This window comes from Calonectris borealis, chromosome 1 (genome assembly GCF_964195595.1).
Source record: "Calonectris borealis chromosome 1, bCalBor7.hap1.2, whole genome shotgun sequence".
NCBI classification, from domain to species: Eukaryota; Metazoa; Chordata; class Aves; order Procellariiformes; family Procellariidae; genus Calonectris; species Calonectris borealis.
Window position 1 is genome coordinate 128328323 of NC_134312.1, and position 12442 is coordinate 128340764.

The following is a 12442-nucleotide window of genomic DNA, read 5'->3' on the forward strand; positions in this document are numbered from 1 at the left end:
GAACCCACAGCAGGGGAATAATGTTATGACTAAATGAAGGTAAATGCAATTAAATTAACTTCATAAAGTGCTGGATTTTACTCACTATTTTATTTTTTGCTACATCACTGCTTCACATTTTGAAATTGTATCATTGTATTTACCTTAATATATTGTAAAAATGTAGAAGTATGGAGGTTAATAAAGAGTTTTGCCTTCATTATAAAAACCAAACATAAGCAATGGACAAAAATGAACCAATTCCCTCTTGTCCTACATACAGATAAAAGACCATGGTGCTATCAACTCTAATAGTCAGTATTGCTTCTTTATTGCTTCTCCAAAAGACTGCTTCTTTATTGCTTCTCCAAAGCTCTGTGACATCTCCAGTTTATCACCAGTTCATGCAAATATTAACAGGATTTTTTTTTTTCCTCATTTTCCTAAATCAACAGTTTGCAGTGAGAGTGCTAGTTTAAGTAAAAGATCATTAGTCCAAGATCTTTGGTCATTAGTATCCACTTTTTCCCAGATCCTCAGGATAGAGTTCAGGTAGTATTATTAAAACAGATCAACAGAAATCTGGAAGACAAAATGAGTATTACCAAAATGTTTATCCCATGTATGAGAGAAATCACATCTGTTTAGTTTTTTTAAAAACAATGGCTGATCGAGTTAACAAATTTGCTATGATTCATTGAAAAATACCTTCTTTCACTAATAAAATAGTTAACTAAGTTCCAGTGGTTTGCTGAAATATATTTCATTACTTCAGCAGGAAATAAGGGAAAGCAGGAAGATTTTTCAGAATGAAAGCATCTAGGATATGAAAATGTCAAATAAATCTGAGAGAAAGCCAGAGATAAACGTTTTGTTGTTATCAATCATGAAAGCATTAGACAGAGGGCCAACTTGACATTGTAGACCATTTAAAAATATATAGGGCAAATCACATGTTCGCACACATTTTAAAGATAATATGCTCTTTTTCCACAGAGGAGAGGAAGTGTTGTGAACAATTTACTTTTAATTGTAAATTATTTTCTCGATTTATCAAATCCACAGTATTTGGAAAACAAAGTATTTAATCTTCTATGAAGATAGATACTTGGAGACAGTATGTCAAAGTGAGATGTTAGAGCAGATAGAACAAGTAGTTCATTGGAATATTATGCTTTACTGTCATTTTTCATATTTACCTAAATGCCATCTGGAAGATATGGAGAGCAAAGTGAAAACACTCCAGTAGATTTTTAAACACATCCTGAGGGGAAAAGACATAAGTAACTTCGAAGGATTATCATGTACAAAAGGCCAAGGTGTGACCCCTGGGAAGAAGAAGAGAACATCTGTTCCTATAATATAATTTTTCTACTTAAAAGGGAGCAGAGTTTGAGACATATTGAGAGGCAGAGCTCATTTGTGTTAGAATAGAATAGTATAGAGTAGAATAGAATAGTTCAGTTGGAAGGGATGTACAACAGTCATCTAGTCCAACTGATCTACATATGAAGTCTGCTGGACATTGGCACTCACACCTGAGTGGCACTATTTAGGGTATTACTTATTGTTCTGTGTTAAGGTTAGACTTACTTATGTATGACCAGCACTCCAGTTAGGTGTTATACTATTTATAGAAAACTGAAATTTTGGCCATGCAATAGGAAAAGCAAAAATACAAATATTCTTTGTTTCATGCAAAACCACTCTACTTCCAAGATAGGTTTCTATTGTTTGTTTCTGGTTTTCAGTTTGACTGCTAGGAATTTTTTTCATTCTGCCTTTTTTTTTTTTTTTTGACTAATTGCCTTTCTTATACTAATGTCACATAAAATATCTCCTTAGTACTTTAGTCCTTTCATCATTTTTTCTATTGATTTCAGCCTTCTATGTATTTCCATGTGTTTTTCTTTTATACTACCCATATTTTCTTTTTGGCTTCTATTCATTCCTTTTTTTCAAAAAGTATTTCTTTATGTGTTCCTACTCTTCTCTGCCTTTCCCCATTGTAATTCCCTTATTTCTATGATTTTTTTTTGTTGTTGTTGTTCTTCCATTTTTTCTCCAGCTATAATGCTTCTTAGTTTACTTGTCTTTTTTTTCCCCTCAAAGGTTAGATATCTCTGTCTCTCTCCTTGTTATATTCCTAATGGGGAAAATATTTCTTACCCATGTATCCCATTTCCTAGAAAATATCACTGCAGGAAAACCATGAAACAGAAGCCTCTGTGCTATCGCTTGCCAGAAAGATACCCATTCTTGGTTATGTGTGGGAAAAGTACATAAGGACATAAGTTTTATCAGATCTGAAATAATAGTAAATTCTAGTGTTATGAGAAAGTTGCAGAGCATTGTGTAGAGGATGAAATGATGTCTTGTTTGTTGCTTTATTAACATTGGGGCTTTCATAACATCAGAGGAGGAAATGTATAATGCTAAGCCAAATCTTACAGAGATTTAATATTATATTCATTTTACAAACATAAGAATAAGGCCAACCGTATTCAGTCATTTGCAGTATTTGCACAGTGGTTGTACAGTGACATTAGTACAATTAGTGAATAATATCAAATATTGCTGCAGAATCTTCCCAGAACTTCATTTATATTTCTGCAATAATGCATGTTTGGCATTAATTTATCTTTTTTGTGTTCAATTTTTGTCTATATACACTGGAGTATTACTGGAAGAAAAATGCACTCAACCAATTACAGACTCAACCAATCCTGGTTTTGAAGTGTTGTGTAGAGGTGTATTTCATTAATGAAAGCTAATGCACTCAGCTCAATCACTGAAAACTATATCATCATTTGTGGAGTTTAAGCAATGTGAAAATAATTAGCTTCATGCCTTTAAAAGAGTAGTTTTGAGGAAAATATGCAGTTTATTTTTGAATTTTTCTTAAACATGAAAGGAGATAAAATCTCTCTGGGGAGCTGTTTGTTATGAATTTCACAAGGAGCTCTCACGTTCAGATCCTGTGTGCTTCAAACAGTGTATGTAATGAGATCATCCTGAGGAAAAATATGTCTTGCAAACTCTTGCTTACTTCCAGTCGACACCTGAGGAGTCAGGGAGACCAGATTGATGGGAGTTATATCCACTTCACTTTGGACAGAGGTTCGGGTGGTGTAATGCTGGTCAAAAGGCAAAGCCTCTGACATGTAAAAGAATTTACAAGTGTCCCATAGCCTTCAGTTAGCACGAAAGATTTTTTTGGTTTAAATCAAATTGTACCTACTCATATTTAGAATAGTACCTCTAATAAGCTGAAAAATATAATAAGAACTGTCTTTTATCCAAAAAATGTATCTTTTAAGAGATTTTGTCATGGTATTTATATTCCAGTGCCTTTAGTTTAGCAAGCTGTGATGAACTGCAGTCATTTGTGAGTGGGTGTCTCTGTCCATAATAGTGGGCGCAGCCTGTCTAGTTTGTAAAACTAAGCAAGCTGGAGGAAACACATAAAATGGCTAGAGCTAAAACATCCTGTACCCTGCAAATATATATATCTAAATAGATAGATAGATAGATAGATACACACACACACACACACACATATATTTACGGTTGGACTTGATGATCTTAAAGGTCTTTTCCAACCTAAATGATTCTATGATTCTATGTTTTCTATATAAGTGTGACTGTAAAGAAGCATTAGCCCTAATTTCAGTATCGTTTCTAACTCCTTAGCTCATCTTGCACCAGCAGCAAAGATTCCCCAGCATGTGGGGATTTAAAGATTGATGTGGTGCAAAGGTATGCTGCCTCTTGTTGAAGGGTCCAGCCACAACTATTATTCTGTTCCCTCAAACAGCACTCTCTGCTTGCAGGAGCTGCTGAAGAAATAGCAGGCTTTTAATACCACTGCAGGCAGTTACCATAGAATCATAGACTAGTTTGGGTTGGAAGGGACCTTTAAAGGTCATCAAGTCCAACCCCTCCGCTGTGGGCAGGGACATCTTCAGCTAGAGCAGGTTGCTCAGAGCCCTGTCCAACCTGACCTTGAATGTTTCCAGGGATGGGGCATCTACCACCTCTCTGGGCAACCTGTGCCAGTGGTTCACCACCCTCATCGTAAAAAATTTCTTCCTTATATCTAGTCTAAATCTACCCTCTTTTAGTTTAAAACCATTCCCCCTTGTCCTGTCACAACAGGCCCTGCTAAAAAGTCTGTCCCCATCTTTCTTATAAGCCCCCTTTAAGCACGGAAAGGCTGCAATAAGGTCTCCCCAAAGCCTTCTCTTCTCCAGGCTGAACAACCCCAACTCTCTCAGCCTTTCTTCATAGGAGAGGCGTTCCACCCCCCTGATCATTTTTGTGGCCCTCCTCTGGACCCGCTCCAACAGGTCCATGTCTTTCTTGTGCTGAGGGCTCCAGAGCTGGACGCAGTACTCCAGGTGGGGTCTCACCAGAGCGGAGTAGAGGGGCAGAATCACCTCCCTCGACCTGCTGGCCACTCTTCTTTTGATGCAGCCCAGGATATGGTTGACCTTCTGGGCTGCGAGCACACATTGCTGGTTCATGTCCAGCTTTTCGTCCATCAGTACCCCAAAGTCCTTCTCGGCAGGGCTGCTCTCAATCCCTTCATCCCCCAGCCTGTATTGATTCCGGGGGTTGCCCCGACCCAGGTGAAGGACCCTACACTTGGCCTTGTTGAACCTCATGAGGTTCACATGGGCCCACTTCTCCAGCTTGTCCAGGTCCCTCTGGATGGCATCCCATCCCTCAGGCATGTCAACTGCACCACTCAGCCTGGTGTCATCTGCAAACTGCTGAGGGTGCATTCAATCCCACTGTCTACGTCATTGATGAAGATATTAAACAGTACCGGTCCCAATACAGACCCCTGAGGGACACCACTCATCACTGATCTCCATCTGGACATTGAGCCGTTGACCACTACCCTGTGGATGCAACCATCCAACCAAAATCTTAACTTATCTAAAGTTATATCATTAACGTATCTAAACAATCATAGTTTTATTTGTATTCTGCTGAGGACAGGCTCTTTACTGAGCTGCATAACGCACGCCATTGTAATAAGCATCACTGCAATGAATTATTTCAAAAAACAGCATCTTCTGGGTGCTTCACAAATATTAGCTGATTCTTTCAATCCCTGGTGAGAAATATGAATGAATCTTACCATCTATGTTTGTAGAGTAACTAACATCGAGAATATAAAAGCCAAAAAGGAAATCCCTTCTTTCCTGAAATCAGTGTGAAACTGTGACTACGCATCAGAGTCTTGCTGGCCTCCATATGTAAATGTCCCACCAAATATTAATGATAGGTGTTTTCAAATATTTGTTCAGATCCAGTGAATCTCTCAAAAGCTGTCATGGGCATTCTGGGCAGCGGTCCTCAGCTCACACACCGCTTTTTATAGGGGATTTTGATAGGGCACCTGGGCAAATAAGTTGCATCAAAATGTAAGTTGAAATCAGCACTGACCTATTATAGTAGCTTTTAGGTTTGGGTTTTTTTTTTATTTTAGTTCACCTTCTGTCCTTCATGCCTTCTCCAAGAAAAAAATCCTTAGAGAAGAAGTGAAATAACAACAAAAATACATATGTAAAAGAAATGTTTTTTCAGGTCTCTCATAGTTGAATTAAAACAAGTTTACCAGATTCTCAGGTCCTTTTTTTATTTCTACATGTGTAGCATGGTAATGGTTTCAGGAAGTATAATTCAGGTCTAAACCATGTAATTAAGATCTGAACGTGATTAAGGATATTCTCTTATATCATTTTTCCTAAAGAAAAAGAAAAACCTTTTCTCTGGTTCTTTACAGTTCAGTTGTCCAATTGTTACTGCATAGGAATCTCATACAGGAAAGCTCTAGTCATATAAGTAAATAGAAAATCTGCCTTAACTTTTTGTATATCTTACATAACAAGAAAAGTTATTTATTCCAAATTAAATAGCAAGTGTAAACTGGGGATATGTTAAAAGTGGATAGATTGGCAGATGATGCAACAGTAGCAAGAAAGATGTTTCTTCCTCTGCAGGAGACAGAGAATGTCATGTATATATGAATGTGCCATATAAAAGGCAGTTATATTTTTATATTTGAGCATTGTTACCTTTCTATTACCTTAGCAGTTTCTCTTTCCGTTGTGTCATTTCTTCAATTTTAATAATTAATTTGTTTCTACTTGTTTGCTTTTCCTTTTTTTTAAACTATATTTTGACTTATGTCATCTGTAAGTAGCTGACAAAAACAGGAGACAACTTTTCTAAATATATGGAGCCAAAATTCTAGCTCATCTATAATTACACTAATTAAGGCATTACTAAAATCATAGTTCTTTTCAACCTTGAAATTTGAAATTATTTTAGTAGTTGCAGATTTCATCTTCCCAGCAGAGGGAGATTTTGATCCTTTTTGGAAGTTGAAGTTTCCCATCAGTCTCTAGTTAAAATGTTGTTTTGTATATTCCATGAGAACTGGAACTTCTGCCAAAACCACGGTTGTCGTGGCTCTTTAATGGTCTCTTATTTGTTTAATTGGCTATGCCAGTTGGCTGCAGAAGTCATATACCCATGTATTTTTCTTCATTTCTGTTAGCTTGAGTCTCAGTTTTGCTCAATATTTTTCTGCAAAAATATGCATATAGATTCATTTTACAGTCATTCATTCTTTAGAGATCTTATTTATTTATTTCTGTAGGTAGTGGCGGAAGGCCAGCTACCTGGATTGGGATTCAATTCTTCTAATGAAATGTGTGTCAAAAATTGGAAAGATCCCTTCCTAAATTAGGAGGACATCTTCATTGTTCTTTGTGGCATGTTTAGGGCAGTCAGTGAAAGAAAGTGTGTATGTAAGTATAAACAGGCGTGGTTATCATCAACAGCCATGCCAGCAGGAAAACTAATAAAACCATGTTAAAGTTCTGATGTTCTGTATGATGAATTTCAGTTTGTTGAAACTGTAAATGCTTTAGTCATTTTTTGTTATAGAAGATACATTCATTTTAGAGTTTTGTTATCCTTTTTTGACTTCCTTTACTTTGGAATTTTGTCCTCTATGAAGATTTGTTTTGAAGAACCATGCAGAAGAACAGCAATTTACCCTACTTTATATTCTCATTTCAATATGCATATATAGATTTCTTCTGATGTATTTTTTTGTTTCTCATATATGTGTAAGGGTATGGGATTATAAAAAAACTGAATTACGTTGTTTATAAGTACAAAGAAAAGCACTTAAAATTTATCAAATATAAGAAAATGTTACACATGCATCTTAAATTTAGCACTCTGTTGTACCATCTTTGCATATACAATATATTCTGCAAGATCTCTGATTTATCTTGTTGATGGATAAATGATAGGAAGAGAATGGGCATATTAGTTGATATATGTTAGTCTTGTTTCCTTATGAAATAAGACTTGCACAACTTACTTCCACCTGTCAGCAGTTATAGAATATGTTTGGCAGCACAAATCTATATGAGTCACACCAGACTATATTTAGGATACTGGGGACAACAGAGGTTATGATACTGTTGGAAATGTCTTCACTGGAAACCAACATCCACTAGTTCTGCTGCTTTTTAGTCAAGTAGTTTTAGCTAAGTCATTCAGCTTATAGCTCTTTGACTTACTTACTAGCCACCATTGAAACTGTACTGAAGATGGAATTATTCATATTCTTTAATGTTCATGATCCATAATACCTGAGCATCTGAAAAACATTAACTGAAATTATTTCTGTAAAAGTCTCTTTGACAAAGAAAGTGGAAGTTACATTTGGAGAATTAAAGCTCTGAGTTTCAGTCCCTCAAAGATGTGTGGACTATGGGAGTTAGGAGTTTTTACCTTGGATGCCAGAATTGCACAGATAGCTTCATTTTTTTCTTGTCCAAATTGAGAGAATATGGCCTGATATTTTTCAACACCTTTTTAGGTGTGTGACCTGATTCCAATCAGCTATGTTTAGCCTTTTCATTATGAAAATTAGGGGTTTTTTAAGGTGAGAACATGAAGGTGAAAAGCTGGGAAGTGCACAAAGTTAGCAGCAGTCAGAATAGTGAAAGCAAACAACAAGGACAAAACAAAAATGAACTTTGCAGTTGTAAGTCATTCTCCAATCCTGACTTCCACATCACAGGTCCTTTTCCTTGCCAAAATGTTATCAACTGTCAGAGCTCATAATTCGTGGGTTAGATTTTAAAATGCAGAGGAATAGGACAGGATTGCGTAGGGTCGGGTAGGGTAGGATACACTGTCAGCTATCTGCTGACACCAGAAGGATGATGAGTCTTAGCAATTTCTGGTTCTGCTCCCTACCCTGGAGAGGATATACTCTTGCTGACACAGATCGCCTGTCCATTCATGCGGGCTTGGTCTTGAAGCGAGGTTAAAGCAAATGTACAAAGTTTGTTTTGAATGTGGAACACGTTTGTCGCAGATAGAGTGTTCACAGAATTTAAGAGCTGTCCTGTAAAGGCTCTCTCTAATGTGATTTTCAGAGACTTGTAACTCAATGAAACCTTAATGAATATCCTTGGAAGCAGTATAAAACCTCTTAGATTCCAAGTCCCAGTGCCAAAGTATCGTTAAAGGTTTTTAGAGGGAGAGAATGTAAAACTGGCAAAAAATATTCCTCTTCTCCCCATTTTTGCTAATACCTTCTTCTGAAATGCTGTGAATTTTTTTAGAGGAAACTTCATTTAAAGTGATAAAAAGCCTAAGGTAGAGAAATAATATGCAAATTTCCAGTGCAAAAGGTTAATGTCAGCCATTTTTTTTCTTTGTTGAGTCATTCTGTGTCTTTCTGACATATCAATTACATATTATATCACTGCAGATATTTTTATGTCAGGCTGTCTACTTTCAGGTTACAGAAAACTTTTACAGTCTTTAGGCTAGGCAGTATTTTGTGCTATATTTTCTAAATCTTTTTGCTTCAGTAAGACTTTAAGCTAAGTAAGATATTTTTGCCATTTTAGAAAGTAGTTAACTGTGTTTAAAATACTAAAAATGTCTGTAGCATTAAGTTGTGACACAGTTTTAAAACCGGCTTTCATAGATGATTATGTGTGTCACTTTCAGAATATTTTCACAAGGTGCTCTCTAAAATTGCCATTGTAGTTTTCATCACACCTTGAGTAAAGCTGAATGTTGTGTCCTCATATAGAAAATTCTGGGCAGTGGGGAAGTCATGTAACAATATGCTAACTGTAGAGGAGGGCACTTTATAATTAAAATGGCTCAACTCCTGGTATGTGTTTTCTGTGCAAACATTTTCTATAAAATGCTTCCTAATTTGGATCCACCCAGCAAAACACAGGCAAATGGAGTTATTTCAAGATGCTCATTGCTTCCTGTGGCTCATCTAAGCCATTCAATTCTTGTGCTTGCTGTTACCTTATAAAAATTGATACTGCAATAACCTTTAGAAATGCACTCCTTAGTTGCAGAACAAACTTAGTATAAATTATGGTTCTTGACCCAGAGCTTATAATTTCAGTTTTTATTCATGTTAATTTGTTATTTCTTTTGTACCTGAAGAAATACAGCAAGTATAGCAATATCCAAATCCTGTATCACGGAAATGAATTCTTTAGGATATGCCATTTTGTTTGGGAAGCCTCAAGTGTGTAGGTTGAAGACTAAGTCTTTCTCTTCCATTTTCTTAGGTGTTCAAAGTTGGTTCTCTGCCATAGCTCAGTTTGTTTTAAAACAAAATTAATGGCATGACTAATTAGCATTAATCAATCTAGAAAAATAAGCCTAAGTCTACATTTGCAGATAGTGTATTCATTGTGTTGGATGTTTTCACTTTCATCTCTCTGATTTCTTATATTGACCTCGAGTGTTTTGTGTCCTTTTCCCCCAATACCCTCCTTTATGACTCTCTTTCATCTGTAAAAACAATGAGTTCTGTCCTACTTACCTGACACATAGCTGATAATACAGTGCTACTTTAGCAGTGCAGTGAGTTTTGGGGGTATTCAGAAGAAACAGAAGAATGTGTCTTCCATAAAATAGCTTTCTGTTTCTTGTATATCCCAGCATTCCAGTTCCTTATCTCAAAACATCACATTTCAAATCCTGAATTGACTTTGTCTGTACTTTTGCCAGCCAAAGAGCTAAGATAACTGAATTTGGTTTGCACATCAGTTGTCGTAGCTAGCTGCAATATATCCCTGAATCTGGCTAGGTTTACCTATAAAGAGAAAGGGTTTACATCTTTCTCATAAAGCCTTCATAACTTTATTCAGCTGGGAATGACATGTGAAATACTGTCAGACCAGTATGGTCTGTTGCAGAAATCCTGCAGACTTCCTCTTTTAAAAAGTCAAGATCTAATCCTTTTTCTTCACCAGTGAATAGGAGGTCAGCTCCCAGCAAATAAAGTTTCTGAAAGACAGAGACAAATCCAATTTTATGATCACCAGTTTTCTCTCTCAACACTGTGCCCCCACATCGTTAGACTGTAATCAGCAATTCCCACAGCTGCTGGGGTAAGCCTGTGATGTTTAACAGTGCCAGGTCAAGCTGATTATTTTAGCTTTGTCAATGCCACTTTACATAATTTTTCAAATTATTTTAACTACCTTGTGCATGAATTTACATGTTTTTAAATAAGTATCCATTTATGGATGAGAAAGGGACATTATGAAACAATTAAATTAGAATGAAATTGTGTTGATTTGGTGTAAATCATAGTAGCCTTTTAATTTTACTATAGTTCTGGTAGTTTACATAGTCTAAGGGTCTGTCCCATTCCCTAGAAAAGGGGGCCAGAAAAACAAACTCTATTTCATCTAAATTTATGTTTATAAGTATTTATTGTTATATAGGCTGAGGCCCCTGAATTACAACTAATAGTGTATTTGTGATGTGAGCTGCACTACAGTGTGTGGAAAGGGCTTTGGACACAAACTACGATCTTATATTATTCAGCATGTTTACTGAAAGCATAGTTATATTTAAGGAAAACATGGATGTTGTAAAATCTGCTTCTGTTAGTCTGTGAACCTGTCCCAGAAAACAAACCACAGACTATTTAACATAACATTTACATGCTATTATGTAGCATTCTAGTATTCAGTGGTAACACTGCTCTGTGAAATAACGGGTACAAGGCAGACTTCAGACTGGTATGTTAGAACTTAAGCCATCATGTGCCATTGGCTTTGTCTGCTCTGCCACCCCTCACAACTGTACTGTTATCCCTGTTGAGCTTGCATAGCTCAGATATCCTTGCATGACCCACGAGCAACACTTGTGTCTTTCTGTGCCAGAATAAAAAGCCTTATTGTACAGTTTATCAAAGAACATCCTAGGAAAGCTGTTAAAGCGGTTAAACCACAACAAGCTGGAAGAATAAAAAGCCTGATCTGCTGTTTTTAGAAAGCTAATCAATTCTTAAAACTTTAGATAGGAAATATCATTTGTTTCTGATCCTTCTAGCTCTTTGGATGAGTAGTCCAGAAAAGATGTATTCACAGTTGTACGCAAAGCAGATTTCATGAGCTCCCGGGTTATATTATTTACATGATCAGTATATTCACATAGCAGTGTTACTGCTTAGACATACTGTATTTTACTGTCTTTCTCATATTCAGACAGGCTCTAGCTTGCCAGAAATTTTTAATTTTTTTTTTCTGAATGAGCGTATAACAGATGTTTGGTTTTGGCTCCATGTCTACATTCTTTGAAAGCTAGAGAATTAAATTGCTGACATTCAGACAACACTAATTCATGTATCCAGGGAGCCTAATTTGCCATCCCCGAGATCCTGATTCCTGGTGTTCATGGGTTTAAAAACCATTTCAGTGACACAATATAAGAATAGGCTGGGGAGTTTCAATAGTATGCTCCTGCTAAACATAATCACATTTTATAAACATCTGCGTCATTACTTGTGTGATTCATCTCTAAGCTGTATACAGCTGTGTTTCCAGTTTCAATTAACAGTCCCTTAATTGCATATCCATCTCATGTTACTAATTTAGTTAATTTATTCATAATTAAGAGTATTCTATTTTCTACGAAGGTTTGTTGAGCTTAGTATATTATGAAAAATAAAAAAACTAAGGCTGAGGGATTCTGATTCTTACAATAATCACAGAACAAAAATGTCATTCACACACCTAGACAGGAAGACAAGATATAAGGGATCTTTTTTCTTTTCTCACTGTGGAATGAGAAACCTTTGGAAGGGTTTTGCTTTGTGTTTGAAAGCACCAAATGTGCTCTTTTCTCCTCATTTTTGCCCTTCTCCCATTTGCCCAAAATCTAATGTAATTCTATAGTTTACACTGATACAACAGGTTTTGATATGTAAGAAAAAATTCTAACACAAGAACAGAGGTATGTAGGAGACACAAATCATCCTGTCTCATGCATTTTTGTCCACTAACATTTATATTTTAGAGTACCATGTATTTAAAAGAACCTGTGTAATTAGGAACTGTGAGATAACTTAAAAATGAAGCCTGAG

General features: G+C 36.2%; 1 protein-coding gene across 2 annotated transcripts in view; it reads left to right on the forward strand.

The window, feature by feature from the left end:
* The window catches only part of DMD (dystrophin), a 1244291-nt gene that overhangs the window by 1080810 nt on the left and 151039 nt on the right, over positions 1 to 12442 (forward strand). The window lies entirely within an intron of this gene.